Genomic DNA, 24278 nt, shown 5'->3' on the forward strand with positions numbered 1-24278 from the left:
AGTCTCATTGGGGATTTGAAATTGGGTGGAGAGAGTGCAAAACCTACCCTTCCTACCATATTGTCAATCCACCTCGATGCTATCTATAATAATTCCTCACTATCAAAGAAGTTGTTATTGTAATTAATATATCATTGTAGGGAAACATGTCCTCCAACTTGTTCAAGAGTAGTACTAATAGGACTCTCCAAGACTCACTACCATAACTATTTTTGACATTATCAAGTTTGATTTTGGCATGTTATTTGCAAACCTCTCCTCCTTAACTATTCACCAAACAACCCTTTTTAGAGTGATATCCTTGACTCTATTTGCCCTAGATTTGGTAGACACTATTTTTTCAATTTTCTTCATCTTTCACTTGCCATACCACTCACTATTCCATTATGCTACTACTACCCATTTTGTTAAGGCTCACTCTTCCAAATTCAACTCGTGCCTCCACTCGACAACTTTAGTAATCTTATCATTAGAGATGTCTTGCTCAAGTTGGACAAGATTCAAGTAGAAGTGTGTGGAAGAATTATTGTGGTCACTATAGGTAACCTTCCTAAGTGCACAAAACTAACCCCTTAATGCTTAGGAATTTACATTATATAAGGGTGCTAGATTGTTGTAATAGATACAATCAACCTTCCTTAAGCAAACATATACCCACATAGTCTATGTCTCCAACCAAAAACATATTATGCTCAACTAAAAATATGCATTATACACAAAATGCACACATACAAAAACTTTTACTTTATATATTAGATATATCTATGCAAGAAGAGTCTAAACTTTTTATATTCTTTTATATTTTTGAAATTTTTTAAAGCAATTATCATTGATGTCCAATTCTATTTGCAATTCCAATAATCTTTGTAAATTTTAACTAAGTTTAAAAAAACAATAGAAAAATATACTTAAAAATATTAAAAACCTAAAACATTTAAACACTTATAACCCGGGTTTGAGGCGATGTGTTTCTCGTGTCTATCTTACCATAGACACCTATATACTACCTATTAGGACATAGCAGTTATAGCCTCACCTAGAGCACACCCATCTCATAGTTCTAGATTGGCTTTTCTGGCTGGTAGATGTAACTGCCCATTGCCCTGTTCTGTCTCTTCTTTTTGTGTTGGTTTTCTGCGAATCCTTTGTTTTTCAGTTGAGGTTTTATTCTAGGGTTTGGTCTTTCAGTGTTGCAAGTTTTAAATTGCAAAGATGCGTGAGATCCTGCACATTCAGGGTGGGCAATGTGGCAACTAGATCAGTGCCAAGTTTTGGGAAGTTGTCTGTGATGAGCACGGGATCGATCCCACTGGGAGATACCAGGGCACTTCCGATCTATAGCTCGAAAGGGTTAATGTTTACTACAATGAGGCGAGCTATGGTAGATTTGTGCCCCATGCTGTGCTCATGGATCTTGAGCCCAAGACTATGGACAATGTAAGGACCGGGATTTATCACTTCGTCTTTGGCGAGTATCGGGATGAAAATAATTGGGTCAGGGAAATTATACCGAAGGGGCTGAGCTCATCGATTCCGTGTTGGATGTTGTCAGCAGGCCTGGAATTTCAAATTCTTGTTGCTCGTCAAATGAAAATTTGATGACATTGTAGTATTTTTAACGCTTTTTATTTTACATTTTAAGTGAATTTGTGAGTGTCGACTTCTTTTTATCAAAAAATTCTCTTTTAGCTATGTTTTGCATTTCAACTTTATTTTTCATGCCTTTCATTTTATGTTTTAAGCAAATTTGTGAGTGTCAACCTCTCTTTATCAAAAAAACCTGTCTTTCAACTACTTTTTTCATTTCAACCTTCATTAATCTTCGCCTTTTAATCTCCACATTTTAAGAAAATTTATGAATATAAACCTCCCCTTATCAAAAACTCTTTTTCAACTACTTTTTACATTCGAAAATTCATTAATCTTCTTCGAGAGTACTTTGCTTTTTCCTAAATTAGCTAAACAAATGAAGACTTATTTCAACATGAAGCCTTGTGGAAAGCTAAATAAAATTGTTATGTTAAACAAGCTAATTGTGAAAATTTTTCTTTAAACAAAGGAAAGGTAAACAAGAGGACAATAGGGGAGCACAACAACAATGTTGCAGGAGTTCATGAAGGTTAAGTAATCTTTTATCTAATATAAAGAGGTTAATTTTGAAAAATTTGCTTTAAACAAAGAAAAGGTGAATAGGAGAATAATAAGGGAGCACAACAACAATGTTGGAGGAGTTCATGAAGGTTTAATACTATTTTCTCTAATATAGAAAGAAAAAGTAGACATGAGAGGGTTGTGATTTGGATATTCACTAGCAATTGTCCCAAAAGGTACAAAGAGAGGCTGATAGGATTATTAAATTAGAATTGTTGAATTTCCCTAGAAGAGATGTTGGTTCAAGCCTAATGGATGAGCAATTTGAGCTGGCTAAACGCCTTCTAATTGTTTTTTTATTATGGTAAAATTATATTGATAATTCATTGGTTTTGCTTTCAAAAGCTTGAAGGAATTTGAAGAGCAGGTATAGAATTGCTTTGTGGGATTTGATCCCAAAATCACTGATTTGTAGATATATACTCAATGAAATTTTAATTGGTTGAAACCCTGCACAAATGTTTGATATAAGCAAATAAGGCGAAAAGGTTGAAAGGCTTAATTGGTTTGTGGAAAACCTTGTTTTCTTGGACTGGATCATTGTGCAATTACTTTTCTTTAGATGTTTTGTTTATATCTATATTACACGGAACACATTGAATGTCTTATTTCATTTTAGAGTAAGTTAATCACCCAAAATTAAGAAACCTCTATAGATGGTCAAGCATCTATGAAGCTTTCTAGTGACCAAGGCAATAACCACCATGACTATGACTATCCCCTACCATTTGACAATGTTTCTCTACCCAACTAGATTGAATACTTAGGGAGGGAGAAGCAAGCCAATTACACAAATAAATTGCCTTTGGAAAGAATTATGCACATACATAGAGCAAAATCCAAATACTCTACCAAGAAGAAAGAAAGTTGTCCACACAAATTTGTTAAATGGATCCACTTTGTACGCTTGTTCAAAGTGAAAATAATGAAGAGTGGTTTATATGTAAAGACAAAGAAACTGAAATGTATTTCAATAATGAAGAAATAAATCTCACGTTTCTTGTCTCATGTAATGAAAAATGGCTTTATGTAAAGAAATAAACATTAAAAATTAAGAAATCTTGATGAAAAATTAATAAAAATATAAATACTCATTTGTTTAAGTGGAATGCATTTGTAGACATGATTTGTATTGTTAAGACACTCCTAAGTGTTAAGTTGTTGGTTTAATTTTCTGCCTTACCATGGGAAATTGAATATTAACACAGTTGAAAATTTTATTATAACATCATGAGCACAATGCCGCAAATTAAAGCAAAGAGTAAATGAACTGATATTTTTTTCACCATTTAAATTATTGCTATACCAATTTAGGTTTTTTCCCATGATGTTATTTTGTTATTTTTTAAAGTACAATCTTCAATTTACTTGATTGTTGATAAATAATCCAAGAAAGGGTGGTGAAAGAAAATTATTTTTCACTCTACTTATATTGTTGTTAAATTACTATTGTTGATTTTATTTATTTATTTATTTGAAGAAATATCCAGGTAGATCCATACTATCAGCTTATTAGCAGGCCTAACTACAAGGGTGTCGAGGAGAATTGACCCTGTGGCCTCTCATTAGCAAGGTGCTTTAGTGATGGGAACTCAACTAATTGAGTTAACCCTTGGGGCTTACTATTATTGATTTTAATTAGTAATTTGTTAAAATATATATATATATATATATATATATATATATATATATATATATATATATATATATATATATATATATATATTAGTTAAATTAAATCAATATTTATAGTTATGTAATTTTGAAGCAATTTATTTCTATTTATAATCAATAATAGATAATAAATAAATATTTGTTATTATGTTTTTTTTTGAAAAATTATTTCCAAAAAATTGTAAATAATACAAGGAGCAAAGAGATTTGATGTTTTGAGTTCTATGCTTTTTTGACACCATATTTCTTTAAATACAACTTAATTTTTTACATGTTTATTATCAACAATGTAGGTAGATGTTTAGATTGTATATTTTTTGATTTAGATTTAAGAAATATAAATTAATTTTTAAGTCAGCTTAGTTGTTTGAGGTATGAAAAGATTATATTTACTTAGGGTGGAGAGAAAACATATATAAAATTAATCAATCACCATGTATGTATTGTATTATTGTATAAAACTATTGTCTGAAGATTTGATGTGAAAAGAATCAAATTTAATGACGATACATCCTACACTATTACCATAATATGTGATTGAACTCACAACTTTTGTTGAGAAAAAATTGGTCTAAAACTCTACCCCCACCATACTAAACAACAATTTTGCCTAGGGATTTGGTCTAAAATTCTACCCCACCATATTGAACAATAATTTTTCCTAGGATACCTTCTCTATGCTATCAAATAGCATAGGAGATATCAAGGAGAGGTAGGCACAATATATCAATAAATATTAATCTCTCCTCACTGAAGGTTTACAATTTTACAGTTTAGCATGACAACAAATATAACATGAAGGGACATTGGAATTTGTGCATTATGATATAAAGAATTCCAAATTTACGATCATGGACTTTTTCCTATGTGTTAAATAAAAATGTTAAGCTAATAATCAAACAATGAAGTGCTATCTAGAGGGACATCTTAGGATATTACACTTTTCTCATTGAACAACTTATGACCCAATAATGCTTTTCTCATTGAACAACTTGATTACCCAATAATGCATGGTGTGGATGGATTTTTTGGTTTTATGAATTACTTAAATATAGATGAGAAGGAATTTTTTAGTTTTTTGAATTACTAAAATATAGATGAGAGGGATTTCTATGTTTAATGACATAAATCTAGTCCCATTTTGTAATAAGGATTGAGCACTTTACTCATCAATTAAAATGAGTTGCGATATACCATAATACAACTGACGATGATTATTTAATGATTTGCAATACACCATATTACAATTGGTAATGATCATTTGGACATTTATGGGATCATTTACTTGGTGTAATATCATTGTAAGTATCATCACTTACGAGAATTGGTGAACACTAGTTGTATAGATATCCTACATGTGTAAGATTGTTAATTATCATGGTTGTCTTGTTCGTTGTATAAATGTCCTGCAAGTGTAAGATTGTTAGTTATCATTTTTGTTTTGTTCATGTTAATGTGATTTTTTATTTAAAAACATATGCCTCTTACAATTTGACATAATATAATTTTTTGTTTGAAAATATATAATGAAATTTGCATTATATATGAAAGGTTATCAACCTAAAATAAAATTATTTTTAACCAAGTTTTTTCTCATTATCCCTTCATGTGGATAATATTGCAATGTTCTCCTACAATGCTTTGATCTCATTTTGGTCATAAGTTCATTGATAGACACATAGTTATATGTTGGTGTTTAATAATATATGTTGTGTTAAAAGTAACACACTTGTCTTGTCTTAATTTATAATGGTTATGAGCCTCATATACAACAGTAACAATGAAGTGTATTCTTCCTGATCTGGGATATAGAAATCCCAATAGTGAGAAACTCAAAGGTGGACCTTAGCCAAAATGTCGTAGGCATCCTGTAAGAGTCCTGATGTCCCTCTTATACAAACACTATACAACAAGCAAAATTGATGCAGGGTATTATCATAGCAAGAAAGAAAAATTGATGGATAGTTTCGTGTGGACTCCGTTTAGGAATCCCACTGGACACATCATGTAATACTAACGCGCATCCTCTGAGGTCACCTCACATTAGGGTGAGGTATGGTCGTGGGCTCAACCAAAGACCTTACTCCCGTAAAACCCCTAAAGCTTGTCTTCTCCACGGTTAGTAATGACTAACTGAATAATAAATAGGGAGATGGGATGGTCGCACCCCGGAAATGATTATACCAATAGCTGGGCCCTCTCTGCATTGTTGTTATAAACACTTAACCCTTGTTAGAGGGGGAATGGGTTTAAACCCAGGGTTGTTAAAACCTATGGTAAGGCAACGAGCCTTCAATCCAGGGTATGGCAAGGGGAGGAGGCCAACCACCTGACCTGAGCTCGCCTCTAGTTTTAACCGATAGGGTTGGTAGCTAGAGCCGGCCTTGTAGCTGCTACGGGTTGGTAGCCATGAACCAACATGGTACTGAACTCACCTCCGTAGCTAGAGACGAGAGGTAGCTAGGGATATAAAAAACAATTAGAAGGCCTTTAGCCAGCTCAAATTGCTCATCTGTTAGGCTTGAACCAACATCTCTTCTAGAGAAATTCAACAATTCTAATTTAATAATCCTATGGGCCTCTCTTTGTACCTTTTGGGACAATTGCTAGTTAATAGAGAGGAAAAATAGTCTTAAGAATAATTTAAATTAAAAAAATCACTTAAATAAAATATATAAAAATAAATTTGGAAATAATAATAATAATAATAAAATAAAAATACTCCCATCCCGCCTTTCAAAAGATTCAAAATGAGGAAGAGCCAGATATTTAGATCTTCCTGAATTGTTATTTATATAGTATATTTTCTTAAGAATTTGACATTGTGATCAGTGGACAACGAAAACCCAATACTACCAATGTTTTAGGTGGGTCTAGCCAAGGTCCACAAGTAAGCTTCATTATCAGTAATAGTTGTCCAAGAGCCGTGCAGGCCATTGCAGCGAGGAGCTTCATTGTATTATTTTGTATTGGGCAGACATGGTTTGGAAATAATTATTAAATGTAGCTTCAGCAATTTCAGCTGTTCCCGGCAGTTTCGGCAGTTACGAAAATTCCGACTATTCCCGGCAGTTCCGACGGTTACAACTTTTCTCAACAGTTCCAGCTTTTTCCCTTTGCGTTAGCTTTCCCGGTAGTTCCGATTGTTCCCGGCAGTTCCGACTATTCCCGGAAGTTCCGACAATTCCAGCAATTCCCACAGTTCCGGCTATTCCCGGCAGTTCCGACAATTCAAGGAATTCCCGGTAATTCCCGCAGTTCTCGGCAATTCCCACAATTCTGGCAATTAGAGAGGAAAAATAGTCTTAAGAATCAGTTAAATTAAAAAAATCACATAAATAAAATATAAAAAAATAAATTTGAAATAATAATAATAATAAAATAAAAATACTCCCATCCCGCCTTTCAAAAGATTCAAAATGAGGAAGAGCCAGATATTTAGATCCTCCTGAATTTGTTATTTATATAGTATATTTTGTTAATAATTTGACATTGTGATCGCTGGACAACGAAAACCCAATACTACCAGTGTTTTAGGTGGGTTTAGCCAAGGTCCACAAGTAAGCTTCATTATCAGTAACAGTTGTGCAGGAGCCGTACAGGCCGTTGCAGCGAGGAGCTTCATTGTATTATTTCGTATTTGGTAGACATGGTTTGGAAATAATTATTAAATGTCCAGTAAAATCCCCATTCAGAATCGATGCTATGTTTTGAATAATTTATTGTATCTGGAATATTTTTATTTGGTATCTAGGGTTTATCACAGTAAATTATTTTCAGTGAATGGTATTATGGAATATTGGACATAATTTTTTTATGAAATTTCTGAAATAACTTCGTTTATGAAAACGTTTTACTGCGTAAATTATTTCTTGCAAGTTTCAATTTTTAATTCCAGATTATTCGACAACAACATTACATAAATTCAGGAAATTTTCCTATTGAGATATATACCATAGAAGATTTAAATTCTAAATTGTCTTATTAAGAGTAAAATGTCCAGCCAGAATACTACATCAAGATTTTGAGATTGAAAACTAAAGGGTGAAGTTCACAGGTGGGGAAAATAACTATAATTACAGTTGGAGATTGAAGATTTCACTGTGTGGGAAACGAAATGAAGTGTATTTGGTGGGTTGTAGATCTGTTTAATATTGGAAATAGAAGACAATCGGAATAATGATTTTTCTTCTTCGAGCAACAAAGGATTGAGTTTTCATCCAGATAAAATAGAAAAATGTGAAAAGGGAGTTCACGACGTTGCTATAAGGGACTCGAGATCCTCCATATACAATCAGTGTAGCCTAATGTACCGTTAATATGAAACAGAGCACTCTGCCATACTTATTTTCGTATGGTAAAATAGAGTATCATGTATGGTGGAGTTTTTATACCACTAGAAAATTCTCTTGACAAAATGCCATGTGTTATTGTGTGCATTCTTTTTTATTTGTTCATTTTCAGATCATTTATATTTAGACCTTGAATGTAAGCATTATTGTTAGCTGTAACTTCTGATTTTAGTTGTTATTGAAACATTTGATTTTAGGTGTCATTGAATTGTTATTAGAATTATTTATTAACAATAACAAAGAAATATATTCTGAGAACAATAAAATACAAATAGAGTTTACAAATAGAGAACAATAAAATACAAATAGAGTTTACAAATAGAGAATGAATACCACACTATTAGAAATGCAACTATCTCCATCCATGTTGAGGAAGCCATCACTTTGTTTGAATAACTTCATAGAATGAGTGGCTATAAGCCTATAACTTTTTCGTTGACGTCCAATTTAGGTTAAAATTACTAATCAAATGTTGTCAACAAGATTTCCAGTCCATTCCACATTATATGATCTGTTTGTAGATGTAAAACTATGTCCATTGCAAGATAATTGTTAATCAACTAAGAACCACTTTGTAGGAGGTGTATTCGTTTAGGAATACAACTATTGCATATTTATAAATGTGTTCCTTCAGGAACATCAACATGAAAACATACAACTCCATTCTGTCTAAGCCTTGGAAAAGTACATCACTAACTTTAATATATTATGTTCTGTTCTTGAAGCCCAGTCTAGAATTTCCTACAAAGTAACTATATTCTCTCACAAGTATCTTAAGGGTCAAATATGCTGAAGGCGAGAATGCAAAAGATTTGTTGTTGCCTCAACAATGATCCCTTCACATCTACAAAGAAAATCTACAACATAAAATACTTATATCACCAAAATAGCCCACAAAATGTTAATATGTGTCAAGGAATCTATCTGTGTCTGCTTCTGATCTTAGCGTGTAAAGTTCACCTTTACTCTGCAGAAGTACCATTAACTCTGGTAAATCTCTCTCCTTTTGTAACAAGGCTCTACAATGCAATATGAAATATTGTTACATTTAGATGTCATTTCATCATTGTAAAACGTTAGTGATAAAATGAAATTAGATGTCATTTCATCATTGTAAAACCTCATTGACAAAATAAAATAGAAATCACCTCTGTGTATCATTTAGCAACAAACAAAGAACTTCAGTGGAAGCCTAGATTTCACATATGATATATAGCTAGATTATTTGAAAAACAGTGTTAGAAATGAATTATAGGGTATGGTGACTTTGGGTCAACTTCTATATTCAGAGGCAAGACAGTGAACACAGATTTTCAAAAAAATAAAGATGATTTTTCACAAATTCAGAATTTGCTAGAGAAGGGCTAGTGATGCAACTAATTTTATGTAAAAAACGACGCCTTAACCACAGTCACCAGCAAAATACGTGTGTTTACCATTACAGAGAATCCATCTCGATGACGAATTCCACGATAATGAGAAATATAAATTAATCTTTCAATGAATGCTCGTTTTACCCTATGAAATTCCCAACAAACAACATGATCCTGACTCATTTCTAGTTAAATTTGGTTAATCTGAGACTTAGTTGACTCATTGACCTTTGTATTATGACTAATAACTATCTGATAACAAACCTAAGTGAAAACAAACCTGAGTAGCTTCTTTAAGTGCAATTCCTGAGATTTCGGTTTTTTCCAGAATAAATTGCGACCTCCAAGAAAAGCTCTGTGGTATTTGTTTTTCCCAACCATGAACATGTAAGTTTCTTTTGAAAATAAATTTATTCAAGGTAAAAGGTGGCCGCAATTATGTGAGAATCTAGAGCAGAGGAATTTGAAGAGCAGGTATAGAATTGCTTTGTGGGATCTGATCCCAAAATCATTGATTTGTAAATACATACTCAATGAAATTTTAATTGGTTGAAACCCCGCACAAATGTTTGATATAAGCAAATAAGCCGAAAAGGTTGAATGACTTAATTGGTTTGTGGAAAACCTTGTTTTCTTGCACTACATCATTGTGCAATTACTTTTCTTTAGATGTTTTGTTTATATCTATATTACAAGGAACACATTGAATGTCTTATTTCATTTTAGAGTAAGTTAATTACCCAAAATCAAGAAACCTCTATAGATGGCCAAGCATATACGAAGCTTGCTAGTGACCAAAGCAATAACCACCATGACTATCCCCTACCAATATATTTCATTGAAAACCATAATTGTATATTGCATTTAGAAAGTCAAAACATAATATTAGAAAACATGTTGATATATTGTTATTAAAAGGTTAATTCCATTAGAAACCATGATATTATTATTATATTTTATAAAGAATAATATACATATATAGAATAATACTACATTGAAAACCATAATTGTATAGTGCGATTAGAAAGTCAAAATATAATATTCGAAACCATGCTAAATATGACATTACAAACCTTAAATGTCAAAGGGAGAATTTAGAAGTTGGAAATTAAATGACCACAGCCATTCCGAAGACCATGTCTATAGAGACGTTAAAAAATGGTCAATGCCAAATTAGGAGGCCGAAAGGCAAAAACAAAAATAAAAAAATACCAAATCGCTGCTAACATTACCTGTAGCAACAATAATAGAAGCACTTCTTTGTATCGTGTGGCAAATAGAAAACGTAGCGTTATTTACAAGAAAAAATACTACAAGGAAAAATACAATGAACAATCTGAGTCCATAAAGGTGTCAATTATAATCCCATTGGCTCACAATCTGACCCGGCTTCACTTGAGCACGCATGTGGCATAGGGAGTGATGAAACGCATGCTCCAATATTCAACTTCCAGGGTGCAAAATTTACAGACGTTTAAAGAATGTGCACGGAAAATTGGCAGTAACGATAAATAAGAATGCCCAAAGAGATTGACGGGCAATGGCAATTTTATTTGATGAAGTTTTGGGGGTCTTGGGGCAGCATTAATAACAGAAGGACAAAGCTAATCTCTGTGATATTTACAGCAGATTAAATATTTCAACTACTGCAAATTAGGAGACGTTATGCCCAAGCAAGAAAAGAAACGAAATATCCCCAAAAACACTCAAACGAGCACCAAATTGAGGCATACTGAAGAATAGACAAAAAATACCCATGAAATAAACCAGGGTCATTATCCTTCTTTTCGGTAAATTCATTCGCTTTTAAATTCATTAGCTTCGACTGCTCATGCTCTGATATAGAGAACCTTCCCAATCCTAGGTTTGTGCTTCGTTTTGGAATTTTAAATATGACACTCACTTTTTGTCTCCACACAAATTCCATTAATTTGGCAACTATAATTTTAACATCCCAATCTTTGTTCCATGGCCGAAAATTTTAGCAGGCCTGTAAATCGTATAAGAGATTTCGCGTGAGATATTTGTCTAACTTATTTATCAGCCCGACGTAGTTATATTGGTAACTGGTTTGGGCACAGGTGTGTGACCTGTTGCCAACAACAATCTCAAACTAATATATGCAAGCAAGTTTTGTTCATAGATTAACAAGAAGACAGAGCAAATATAAATGAACAAATTCTGTACATGAAGAGTAATAGATATTAATTTCCAAATAGTACACAGAACAATGGGGGATTACACCTGAACCTTTTGCACCCAGGTTGGGAATAATCTTACTGACCTGAAATAACAATAACAATTGAAAAATATGGAACATTACCTTTAACTCCTGGAGTTAAGATCTATAATAGCTTCCGTAATCATAAAGCTGTTTTGTTCATAGACTATAAGCCTCAGAACAAACAATAACAATGGCTAACATAGCCAAGCGCTGTACATGTATAAATGGAAAGGGATAGAATTGATGACAGGACAGGAGCAGTTTCTGATCCATCTGGAGAAGCCAAGCCAGACACGGCAACATAGCAGAAGTATTTTGTACACAAACCCTTTTTTTATGTATCAGTTTCTCCTTGGACGATCAGGTTTGCAAAAAAACATCAGCGACTATTCAAGCAGCAGCAGCCCAGTAGGGTTTGGCTGGGGTACGCTTCAGCATCTTCACTCCAAATGGATCCTTGCTACTCTGTGACAACAACAATTTATCCCCAAAAAATACACAATATCAGAAATTTGAGATCGAATCTAGCGAAGTTGCAAACTTGAAATGACTGGTTAGGAATATTGGTACTACCTTGAGGCAGGTCCCACCATCAAGATCGCAGACTGGGTACTCGCTAGGGCAGCAGCTGTAGTGATCATCACAGCAGGTGGCCGAATCAAGAGGGCAGCAGCCCCAGGGATAGCAGTAGCCTCTGAAGTCATACATGCAGCAGCAGGTGTTGCTCTGAGGGCAGGAATAATAGCTGTCACACACAGTGGGAGGCTTTATTGGGCTTGGGGGAGAAGGCCCAGGGTTTGGAGGGTTGGCACCCTTCTTTACAGGGTAAGATGCCTCCATTGCTATACCACAAATACCTGTTGAAGCTTCTTCAAGGTTCCTCTGCAGTCTGATGAATCCCTCCTCTCCCCAGCTCTTTCCCCAAGAATTCTTAACAATCCAGTAGTCTGTGCCCGACTCTGACCCATAGCCCACCAGAGTCACGCTGTGGTCTAGCTGGGTTCCGCAGGCGCTAGTGAACACACCCTGGAGGTAGATTCCATGGAAAATTAATCAATTGGTAAAATCGCATGGAAAAAGCATTAATCGCGGAAAGATAAGCTTAGCCAATGGAATTTACAGCATTTCAGGTGGTAAATTCCATGGGAAATAATTAATTGTTAAAGTCACATGGAAAAAAAATTAATGGCATCAAGAGAAATTGACTGGAAAAGAAACAAAGACAAACTTAATTGTCATAACCCACCTGTTTTTGAGGCAATAGGCTATCACTTTGCTGTCTGTGAGGAAATTAGTGTGGTAGATTACACAGCCGCATTGTGTAAGCATTAATACCCAAAGAAATTATCCATTAAGCTAAGGGAATGGATAACGTAAACATACAAAGACATCAAGCAATGCTAGCATGAGAAAGGACACTAATGAGGACCTGTGCAAGGAAGTGTACCTACATGATAAAGCTTTAGGACGGTATTGCGTGTAAAGCCATAGGTGGACAAGAAGGGGATTATTGATCATATGGAATAAAATCTCAATACAGGGGTATGACTATTCCAGAATTCTAATAGACATGAGCAAAGCTAATTGATCTTTAAGCGAAGTCAACTAATTTTTTGATGGACATGAACAAAGTCAACTGTTTGACTTTTATCATATCAATCATATCAGGTATTCCACTATAATAAGATAGCTTGTCATCACATATATAACAAGTACAAGTCGGACATGGTACACAAGGCAAGACACTGAAACCACTGATGTTGTTTGTATCAGAGCAAGAGAAAAATAACATAAATGCACCCGGTATAGCTAGGTAATCCGAAGCTAGCTCTAGAAGTGGGTATGGATATCAACTAATAAGAGACATAATCTTGTTAGTAAGAATGCTTATCATAGCAGAAAGCATTGTAATCTGGTAAGGGTTCTCCTTTCTTCATGGGGTAATGTAAAAGAGTAGTTCTTATGGAAGAGTTCATATATTTCTTAGGTCAATTTATAAAATTTCATAAGACCAACGAGGAGAGTAAAATCTTCAATTACACCCGAACATGCATAGAACTGTCAACAAAGGTATGCCTCATAGGGTTGACCTAAATTTGAAAGGATCTCAATGAACCCAGCCTGATGACTATGGAAGTACAATCTTCAAATGCACACTCTGCCAAGATGCAGGCCGTCTAATGACTGCCTGCACAAGAAAGGTACAGCAAGTGGAAGGACATTCAGAGCCATAATAGATCCCCCATAGATGGCCTGTAGTGGGATCCAAAATGTTGAGAAAATGAAAATAAGACCCGGTTAGATTAGAAGACAACCAAAAGGAAAGCAACCAAAATTATAGAAACAACAGCTACATAGGAGGCCCATGAAGAAAGAAGAAAACTCCTACAGACTCTCGAGTCTCAGCACAGGAGAAGACCAGATTTGAGAACAGGAACCAGGAGAAGAAAACCAACCACAACCAAATTTGTGAAAAAAAGAAATGAAGAAGACCACAGAACATCAAGATCCCTTTGCCAAATCCTCCACAGTGGAAAGTGGATACAAAAATCGATTCAAACAAGGAGCAAAAAGCAATGTTTGGTTGGTGGTTTTGTTTTAGCAAAATAGACATGCCTCATACATGGCTTGTAAGCCAAAGGAAGCCATACTATGCAGTGCATCTCCTCTGGACATGTTTCTTAAAAGATCCATTAGAGAAAAAGCATCAAGCAAACAAAGTGAATTGCTTAACATCACCTCAGATATTTTATTTAAACCGAGTGAGGAAAACAGGGCAGGGTGTTTGTCATCGAGTCCTAGGAAATTGACCAACCTGCAGAAATGAAACAAACTATGGTGAAGAAGACGGACAAGTGAGGGTTCAAATCTCAATTGTTTTTCCATTCGAGTTCGTTGATGGTGTAGGGTTTAGGGTTCTGCCATGGCTACTGATAATAACAATAATAGCAACCTGGCCGGGCGCATAGGAGGAGGTGGTGTTGGATTACCCACTGGGCCGAATCCCTCTTCCATTGCAACAAATATGGCGGGGGTTTCAAACCCTGGTCCTAACACCACCGCACACGTGACAAACCTCCACTCAACAATTACGCATTCGACTCCTGCATCCTCACACTTCTAGGTCCAGCCACAGTTACAGTCACAGACCCAATCCCAGTTGGCTGCTACGCCACCACAACCTGGCGTTTCCACCCCGTCAACCCTAATTCTGCAAACCCTAAGCGTGGTCAGCAGAAGCCTCCTGTCCGCCCCATGGGAGCCACATCTCTAACTGGAAATCCTCAATCGTCCCCATTCAAACCCACAGAGTTAGCCCCGGCCCCTCGGAGGAAGAAGCGCAAGGCTCCCGAGAAGCAGGTTCCCGACCGAGTCGCTGCGCTACTACCGGAGTCTGCTTTGTATACCCAGTTGCTTGAATTTGAGGCTAGGGTGGACGCGGCCCTGGCCAGAAAGAAGACTGATATCCAGGAAGCCCTGAAAAATACGCCCTCCCTTCAGCGCACGCTGCGAATCTATGTTTTCAACACCTTTGCAAATCAAAACCACCACGCCCATGGTACCGATGATAAACAACATATGTTGGAGCAACCGTCGTGGACCTTGAGAATTCTCGGAAGGATTCTAGAGGATGGCATAGAGACAGATGCTTCTGCTTCCGCTGGCACTATTCCAAAGCAACAGAGTTCATCGTTTCCCAAGTTTTCGTCTTTCTTTAAGAGGATCACAGTCAATTTGGATCCTAGTCTGTATCCTGATAACCCTGTCATTATTTGGGATAATGTTAGATCACTGACTCCTGTGGAAGGGTTTGAGATAAAGCGGAAGGGTAGCAAAGAATTCATTGCATCTATTCGATTGGAAATGAATTATGTTCCAGATAAATTCAAGCTCTCGCCTTCCTTGACTGAACTTCTCGGCATTGAGGTGGATACAAGGCCGAGAATCATTGCTGCACTTTGGCAGTATGTGAAAGCTAAGAAGCTTCAACATCCTTCTGATCCATCGGTCATTAACTGTGACCCACCATTGCAGAGGATTTTCGGGGGCAAAAAGATTAAGTTTTCTTTTATATCCCAGAAGCTTTCTTAGCATCTCTATCCTCTGCAGCCCATCCAGTTAGAGCACAAGATAAGATTGTTAGGAAATAGTCCTGTTGGCCATGCTTGCTATGATGTTTTAGTGGATGTTCCTTTCCCATTGCAGAAGGAAATGAGTGCGTTCTTGGCTAATATTGAGAAGAACAAGGACATTGATGCCTGCGATGAAGCAATTTGTGGAGCAATTAGAAAGATTCATGAGCATCGTCGCAGAAGAGAATTTTATCTGGGCTTTAGTCAATCTCTTGTGGAGTTTATAAATGCTTTGATAGCCTCACAGAGCAGGGATTTAAAGCTTGTTTCCAGGGACGCAAGCTGGAATGCTGAGAAGGAGGGCAGGTTTGACTTCTACAATCAACCATGGTATTCCATCAATTATACTTGTGCAATCCTTGATTAAGTTTATGTGGAGGCCAGTTAGTTATTAAGCATTCCTGTTCTATTGGATTTTGTTCAATGCGATCAGTAACGTCTAGATGAATTTTCATTATCTACCGCTATCTAATTAAAACAAGAATTTCCTTATAGGTACCCAATATACAGGATACCAACAGGTCCAACCTTGCGAGACCTGGCTGCCTGCTTCCTAACTTTTCATTCCCTTTCAACTCCACTAAAAGGTTTGATTCATCTGTTTTCTATTTTCTTTCCCTCCATCTTGTTGCTACTATGTTGACATAGTTTTCATATTAGTAAAGCATGTTGATGCTTTTTGAATTCTGATTTTCTCACTCCACATTTGATCTCTAACTGATTTTTTGGCAAATGGTGGCAGTATTCATGTAAGTACTGGAGGGAAAAGTGTTCCTATCACTCCGATAAACAATTCTGGGGGTTCTCCAAAGATAGCTTTACCAGTATTTGGTCTAGCTTCTTAGAAGTTTAAGGGGACAATGTGGAGTACTAATGGCAACTGTGAACGACAGCAGGATAACTCTTTGTTTCAGTTAGCTGATCAATGGTTGAGATTACATCAGATGAAACATCGAGATTATGATTTTTTCCTTTCACATGGTTCTTCATATGGACGATGAACTAGGAACATCCATAACAATGGGGTTTTTGTTGAAACGAAAGAATTAGTTGGGTTATGAATGGCTTTTTTTATTATAGCCATTAGTAAGGCAAAATACCAGGAGTCAATGGAGTGTGTCAACAAGCAAGTTGAGGGTTGTTCACAAATCTTCTTCTATGATATCCTCAATATAGTCAAAAGATAAAAATATAAACATTCTCAAAAAGTTCCGCAATAGAAAATGAAAAAATGCGAGTCAAAACTCATACCAAAAGGGTATATTTAAGAGAGAATGGGTTTTTGAGTAAACCTTTGGCTTGTCTGCTGTAAGAGAAAATTGATGGAAAAAAAGTGAAAAGAAAAGAAGAATTGCCATTTGTTAAATAGGAGGAAGAGGAGTCATTCAACGAGTGGAGTGCATATGGTGCTGGAGTACCGATAGTGTTGAATAGAAGCGACACTTTTATGTAGTGTTATGTACCGTCTCTTTCTGCCATTCAACTTTACACTCACCCTTCTGGACCTAATATTTGCACCAGGTAGATTATCCAATTCACCAGTTATTTTCATAGCAAGTCATGTCAAAGGGAGGTTCCAATTCATGTCAAAGGGAGGTCCGTTAATATTTTGTAAATCTAACCACAGCTGAATGCTTTTGTATAATAATAATATGGTAAATAAGGCATAATATACACCGTAGCTCCTGTTGTTTTAACTTTAAGAATTTAGCTCCTGTTGTTTAACATTTTTTTTTGGACAAATCTATCTTTGCAAATGATTCTACTCTAAGGTTGCTCCAGACGATGAAAATATTGCATGCTTCGGCGGCTCTCTATATCAGTTGTGTCATATTTGAGACAAGATTTTGCCTGTCACAATTCAATGTTAATGCACATGTCTTTCATTGGAGCATGGTCCGTTTTCTGTTCGCCATAGGAAGTTCGCAGACAGAAACCAAGTGTGTGAATTAGGTGGGGGCACCAATACTTATTGGATTCTTACAATGATGCTTGCTGGCCCAGAGGAGTGGCCGGCCAAAGGGGACGGAAGAAGTTAAGGAGTGTCAGGTTGTGCTTAGCTTATTTTTGTTTGGGATATGCACATATATAATGCATGGATGGCTTGTGCTTAATTAAACGAAACTAGCTAATTAAAACTTGATAACGTTTGGGCACATGATTCATGCTGGCTCAGTTGAGTCCTTAACATGCTCTATTTTTTTTTGCAGGTCCCCTGGTGGGGAGAGTGATGCAAGTGATGATTATAGAGATACAGGTAGTGAAGGTAGTAGTAATAGTGATGAAGGAGAGTGAGACTCAAAATAGGGTGGGGCAATAGAAGTCACTCTAAAGCTGCACAAAAAGGCTTTTCTAGTGATGATGGTGAAGGACGCAGTTGCCCTTCATTTCAATATTTTTATCGAGCAACTCCATATAGTCGTGAACCTCTGGCTGACAAGGTAAGATTCAGTTATTCATTTATTTTGAGGAATGTTTTATTTCATAGTGTAGTTTCAATTGCGAGGTTAAAATTAATATCTGTTAACTAGATGTTGCAGATTGGAGATCTTGCCAAGGACTTTCCATAGATGAAAACCTTAAGAAGTATTGATTTGTTGCCAATCAGTTGGCTATCAGTTGCTTGGTATGCCATCAATTATACTTGTGCAATCCTTGATTAAGTTGGTGTGGAGGCCAATTAGTTATTAAGCATTCCTGTTCTATTGGATTTTGTTCAATGAGATCAGTAACGTCTAGATGAATTTTCATTATCTACCGCTATTTAATTAAAACAAGAATTTCCTTACAGGTACCCGATACACTGGATACCAACAGGTCCAACCTTGCGAGACCTGGCTGCCTGCTTCCTAACTTTTCATTCCCTTTCAACTCCACTAAAAGGTTTGATTCATCTATTTTCTATTTTCTTTCCCTCCACATGGGCATTTTTCTACACATATGCATGCAAATTTATCAGTCATGATAAACTAGAAAAATCAGCAGGTAGCGGGATCGAATCCCGCTTAAACAAAAGACCATGAGAATTACCCTGTAAGCGTCACATGATCCATCGTAGGCCGTGTAGGGGTAATCCTCCTCGCTGTCAAGTCCACCATTGTTTATGATAAACTCGAAAGCGTAATCCATGAGGCCACCATTGCATCCTTGGTTGTAAGAAGTATCACAGTCCACCAGTTCTTGCTCGGACAGCGAAATCAAATCGCCGGTCACGATTTGATTGATTCCTTCAACGGCCGCCACAGTTGAGAACGCCCAACAACTTCCTGAAAAAATCGAACAGAAAAAGTACAATACAGGGCATTTTTATGGTCTAGGGTCTGAAATTCAGGAGATAAAACTTCTCAAATAAAAAGTACTATACAGGGCATTGTTATGGTCTAGCCGACATTGTAATACTTATCGGTGCCGAGATCCTGGACCTCGATACCCTTTGATCGGAGGTGTTCGATAAGGGAATCTTTGAGCGCGCAGCCGAAGTCATCAGCTCCTGCAATGATCTTGAGAGGCTTATTGGCGTCAGTGCTTCCCATTTTCCTGGACCGCCAATGAGGAGGGTTTGGGAGGTTGGAAAAGCAATGAAGGGAGCGAGGGTAGTGTCGAATGTAGAGGGAGGAGTTTGTGCAGACAAGTGCATGCAGACTATGACGAGTAATTGAAGGAGACCATGACGGATATCTTGAAAATGTGCACAAATGTCAGTGGAAAGCAGAATGGTGGCGCTTGTTCTCCGAAATTGTCGAGAATAAACAGAAATTGCACGACACATATGAACAATTTCCCACTGAATGTGGACGCCAGGTGTCAACATTAGAAACAAAAGAACGACGAAAGTCTCTTTCAAAGGAAAGCCTATCGGCCTAAATATAGAAAAATTAATAATTGATTTTACTTTAAAATTACATATATTTTTTTATAAAAATAAAAAAATATATATATTTATAATAAAAATGAAATGATATATGAATTTATATAAATTTTAATTTCAAATATTTAATAAATATGTCTAAATATCAACGAGTTATGAGTTTATATATTTTGTTCTATAAATATTCAATAGATAAATTCTTCATCATTGTAAAATTAAATTCTATCTCTTTACCCTTTTCTTTCCAAACCAAAACAGTATCCCACTAAGTTTGAACTCTCTTCTTGACCAGTTCAGTCTGTTCTTAATTCTAAACATTACAAACACTCTTTTATATCAGTTTAGTCCATTCATAATTCTAGGCATTATGTTTGTCTATAGAGGTATTATCATCAATTTTGACAGAAATTAAACGTCACTTGACAAGTTACAAGTGTATAACATTTGACGGGGAAATTTTTCCAATGCCCCTCAAATACGTCTGGGAACACGAAATACGTTCTACAAGACGTCAAATTCCAAGCCGGGTCGTCAGGAAGGAGGCAACTACAAGTCGTAAATATCCACGCTGTTGTTTCATTAAAACTGTACAAGTCATTATAGGCTGCGGACTGCCAAATGGGACCACAGTGGGTGACCATAGATCGCTTAATGTCCCTCGAAAAGATTCTTCTGCCACAAAACTATTTACCACGTCTGTCAGGAAGGAGGCAGCTACAAGTCATAAATATCCGCGCTGTTGTTTCATTAAAACTGTACATGTCATTACAGGCTGCGGACTGCCAAATGGGATCACAGTGCGTGACCATAGATCGCTTAATGTCCCTGGAAAAGATTCTTCTGTGACAAAATTATTTACCACGTCTATCTATCAATATCGCACGATGTCCTCCACACTGCCGTATTTTGTATAGTTGCCACATAAAAGCAGAAGAAATGTATGGTAGGAGGAGCGTTTTTGCTTTGCGTCTTTTTACCTTTTTTTTCAACTTATAATGTCGGGCCTAGCTTTTGCCCACTGTCCTCTCTGTGGGTGGAGGCCGCATGAATTTTGAATGATTGTTTCAACTTTCAAACTTAATTTTCTTCTGCTGAGCACAATTATTTTCCTATTAGATTGCTAGACAAACGAACCGTGACCTTTTGCACACTTTAGTGTCTGCGCGTTGAGACTCAACTGAATTTTAATTGATTGTTTCAACTTACTTAGGGGTTTCAAGTGTGTCATTCTTTGGGAGGAGGTACTGGATCTGTGATGGGAACCACGCCTGGAATTTGACGTCTTGTAGGACGTATTTTGCATTGGAAGATGTATTTGACCATTATTGTAAGTTTTTTCACCGTCATATTTGACTTGTGTTATATTTCTTCATCCCGTCATTTTGACGTTTGATTTCAAATGTAAACCGTAAAAATTTATGATACCTTCATCCTACCTAAAGTTACAAGCAATGTGAAATTATGAATGGATGGGACACTCGAGGATAGAGTTCGACTTCGAACTTCAAGCACGGTATTTTTTTGAATTCGCCAAAACATGTAGTTGGAATAGTGTAACCTCATGAAGAAGTGTTAAGGCGGCCCTTGTAATTTAAAAATAACGAGCCTGAGTTATTCAGGCCAATTCGTCAACTTACAACCTTCCTCAGCATTTCAATTACTATCAACATATGACGCTTGCATTAATAATCCATTGATTATGAGTCATCAACATTGGATATTTTTATTTTTCTTGACTTTATTGAGAGAGCGAAATACCTACAGGGTAGACCGCTTTTTCCAAACAAATCCACCCATACTATCACATGAGTTGTATTCAAATTCGGCCATACTAACAAAGACTTACTATTCCCACCCGTTGAAACTAGCATAATAGTGATCATGGTGGTAGCTCCATCATCTGCATTCACTGGGAGGTCTTGTTTCTTATCCCTACTTATTTAGCTCTTTGCTGCTATAACTGTGAATAGCATTCAGAATTTTGTAAATGTTTTGCAAACAATCCATTCAAACAGAAGCAGCAGCTCGCTGCGACTAAGTTGCCCCCTGGGAAGCATTTACTCCATAATAACATCAAGGTTGAACAGAGACTTTCCTCACGGCAAACAAGAATAAGCTTCTCTATTGGATCAAAGGTCACTTGTTTTTATTTATCTCTAACACCTCATGGATTATTCCCTTTTAGTTTTTTTAAAGATTCGAAAAAAATCGTTGGCTTATGTGCCCCTAAATTTTGTTTTGTTCTTTTGTCCTATGTCAATGTATTCCAAATAAGATTTGAACAGTCGACAACCTAGTCAGGTATTAAATTTGACCACTAACCATCATAATTTGAATTGTTGTTCCATGGTCTTTTGGTTTGTCTCATAATTTGAAATTTCACTTTCATTGCCTATTCCCTGGTCTTCCAATCTAGGTTTATAAACTTATGAACATGTGGATTTTGTTTAAAGGAAATTGGAGAAATAATAAAATGGAGCGGTTTCTACTTACCCTGTTATTTTTAAGAAATGGTTTTAGTTTTATTTGTGAAATTAGCTTTTATTTTCAATTATTTAATTTTTTTGAGCTAAATTATTTTTTATCCTGGAAAACACAATATCTTGTTCAAATCTATGACAATTAAGGGGTATTCATCCCATCAAAATCATCAAAAATTGCACTCGTGTCCTCGTCCATTAGCACATTCACTACAAGTGCCCCAACTTCTTTTTGAACCACAACCGAACATACAATCTTTTAAGATATAACTACATTGAATTAAATCGATTAATGTAGAGAAGCCTAGGTGACAACTATCCAAGGATTTGACATTTCCTTTTCCACATAAAGTAGCCGCTTGAACGTGTTGGGCCTTTATAACCCGACTTCACCAATCTCCTTCATTTGCTTGTCCTAGTTAGTGTTGGGCCTTTATAACCCGACTTCACCAATCTCCTTCATGTGGTTGGCCTAGTTAGTGTCGATCACTTTATAAATTATTCATTATGTTGTTTGTTGAGGTATAATTAGTTTTTGAGCATTTTTTTAGGTATTCAAGTTATGGATTGTCCTGTTTTATTAAGGGTTTAATTTACGGTTAGTATTTTATTTTGCAACTTATGTTTGAGGAAAACAAATTGGAATTAGTTTATAGTAATTGTCAAGGATGTCAATGTTCTCTCAGCACAATCTCTACTGATTCACTTTATATGTTATTATGTAAATTTATTTTTTAATGGCCCATAGGAACTCATTTTAGTTAGATTTGCATATATATTGAAGATTCTCTACATAGTCTTTGTTCTTCTTTCTGCTTCCACTGTTCATAATAAACAACATCTTTTCCAAATAATACAATGAAGAATTTTAAATGTTATGATATATTTACAGATAATACAGGAATGCATATCGAATGTTGCTACATATCCTAACATATCTTAATGCATATTGAATGCTGCTACATATCTTAACATATCTTAATGAGTATAAAGAGGGCATGGTGATAGTGATATATTTTCTAGTATCAAGTGGAAGCTATGTGCTAAAGTTTTATATGGTTTTTTTTTAAATCTCCTTGTGGAAAAAATTACAATTTCTATTCAAAAAGAGGAATAGAAATCACATCTAGAAATCACATGCCTAATGTGCTTTAAGCATGAGCACAAAGGTAGTTGAAAGTAAAAAGACTAATATTTTTCCCTGAATACATGTGGATCAAAAAAATAAAAAATCCCACCCTAAAGTCAACTCTAGAAGCTTTCCTCCCGAAATAAGCCCCCATAATATAAATCTCATGAGAGTTTTGAGTTATAAGGAATATATATGATAATTAGAAAATAAAAAATTAGTGAAAATGACTCATCAAAACTAGACATCAAATAAAAAAATAGAATACCTTGATTGTATTAAGGTTCTAGATATAGGGTCTTTCAAAATAGTTCATCTAGTAGAACCGAGATATTGTTTCACGATTACATGAGCCTTACAGTCCACTCTAGAAACTTTCCTCCCAAAATAAGCCCCTATAATATAAATCTCATGGCAGTTCTGAGTTATAAGGTATATATTATAATTAGACAATAAAAAATTAGTGAAAATGACTCATCAAAACTAGACATCAAATCAAAAGATAGAATACCTTGATTGTATGAAGGTTCGAGATATAGAGTCTTCCAAAATAGTTCATCTAGCAGAACGAAGATATTGTTTCACGATTAAATGAGCGAATGATATTGTCTCAAACATGTAATGCCTCTTTTCACCGATTTACCAAATCTTCCAGCGGAACCTAGTGAATTTGTATCTTCCCTTTCATTGATTGAATAACCAAGGAAGAATCCTATATATGTCGAAACTCACTCATTTTCCCACGACTATCTCTAAAAGAAGATTGAATAACCAATGAAGAATCCGATATATGTCGAAACTCTCTCATTTTCCAATGGCTATCTCGGAAAGAAGACAAAGGCCATCATTTCAGTGTAATAGTTTTTCTCCCAATATTTATACTTTATACAATAG

At 35.7% G+C, this 24278-nt stretch overlaps 3 pseudogenes across 1 annotated transcript; 2 read left to right on the top strand and 1 right to left on the bottom strand.

Moving 5' to 3' along the window:
- The first annotated feature begins 1062 nt into the window (after positions 1-1062).
- The window catches only part of LOC149236567 (tubulin beta-2 chain-like), a 34468-nt pseudogene continuing 11252 nt past the window's right edge, over positions 1063-24278 (top strand).
- On the bottom strand, positions 11730-13103 carry LOC149236568 (cysteine proteinase mucunain pseudogene; annotated as a pseudogene). Its single transcript, XR_016268196.1, has 3 exons — positions 13083-13103; positions 12348-12800; positions 11730-12239 (listed from the first exon to the last, which is right to left on the bottom strand). The product of XR_016268196.1 is annotated as a cysteine proteinase mucunain pseudogene (transcript).
- LOC149236569 (SWI/SNF complex component SNF12 homolog pseudogene) lies at positions 14698-18202 on the top strand (annotated as a pseudogene).

The sequence above is a fragment of the Pinus tabuliformis genome, chromosome 8 (assembly GCF_031772625.1).
Source record: "Pinus tabuliformis cultivar Carrire ecotype Pingquan chromosome 8, CPIR1, whole genome shotgun sequence".
Classification (NCBI taxonomy): domain Eukaryota; kingdom Viridiplantae; phylum Streptophyta; class Pinopsida; order Pinales; family Pinaceae; genus Pinus; species Pinus tabuliformis.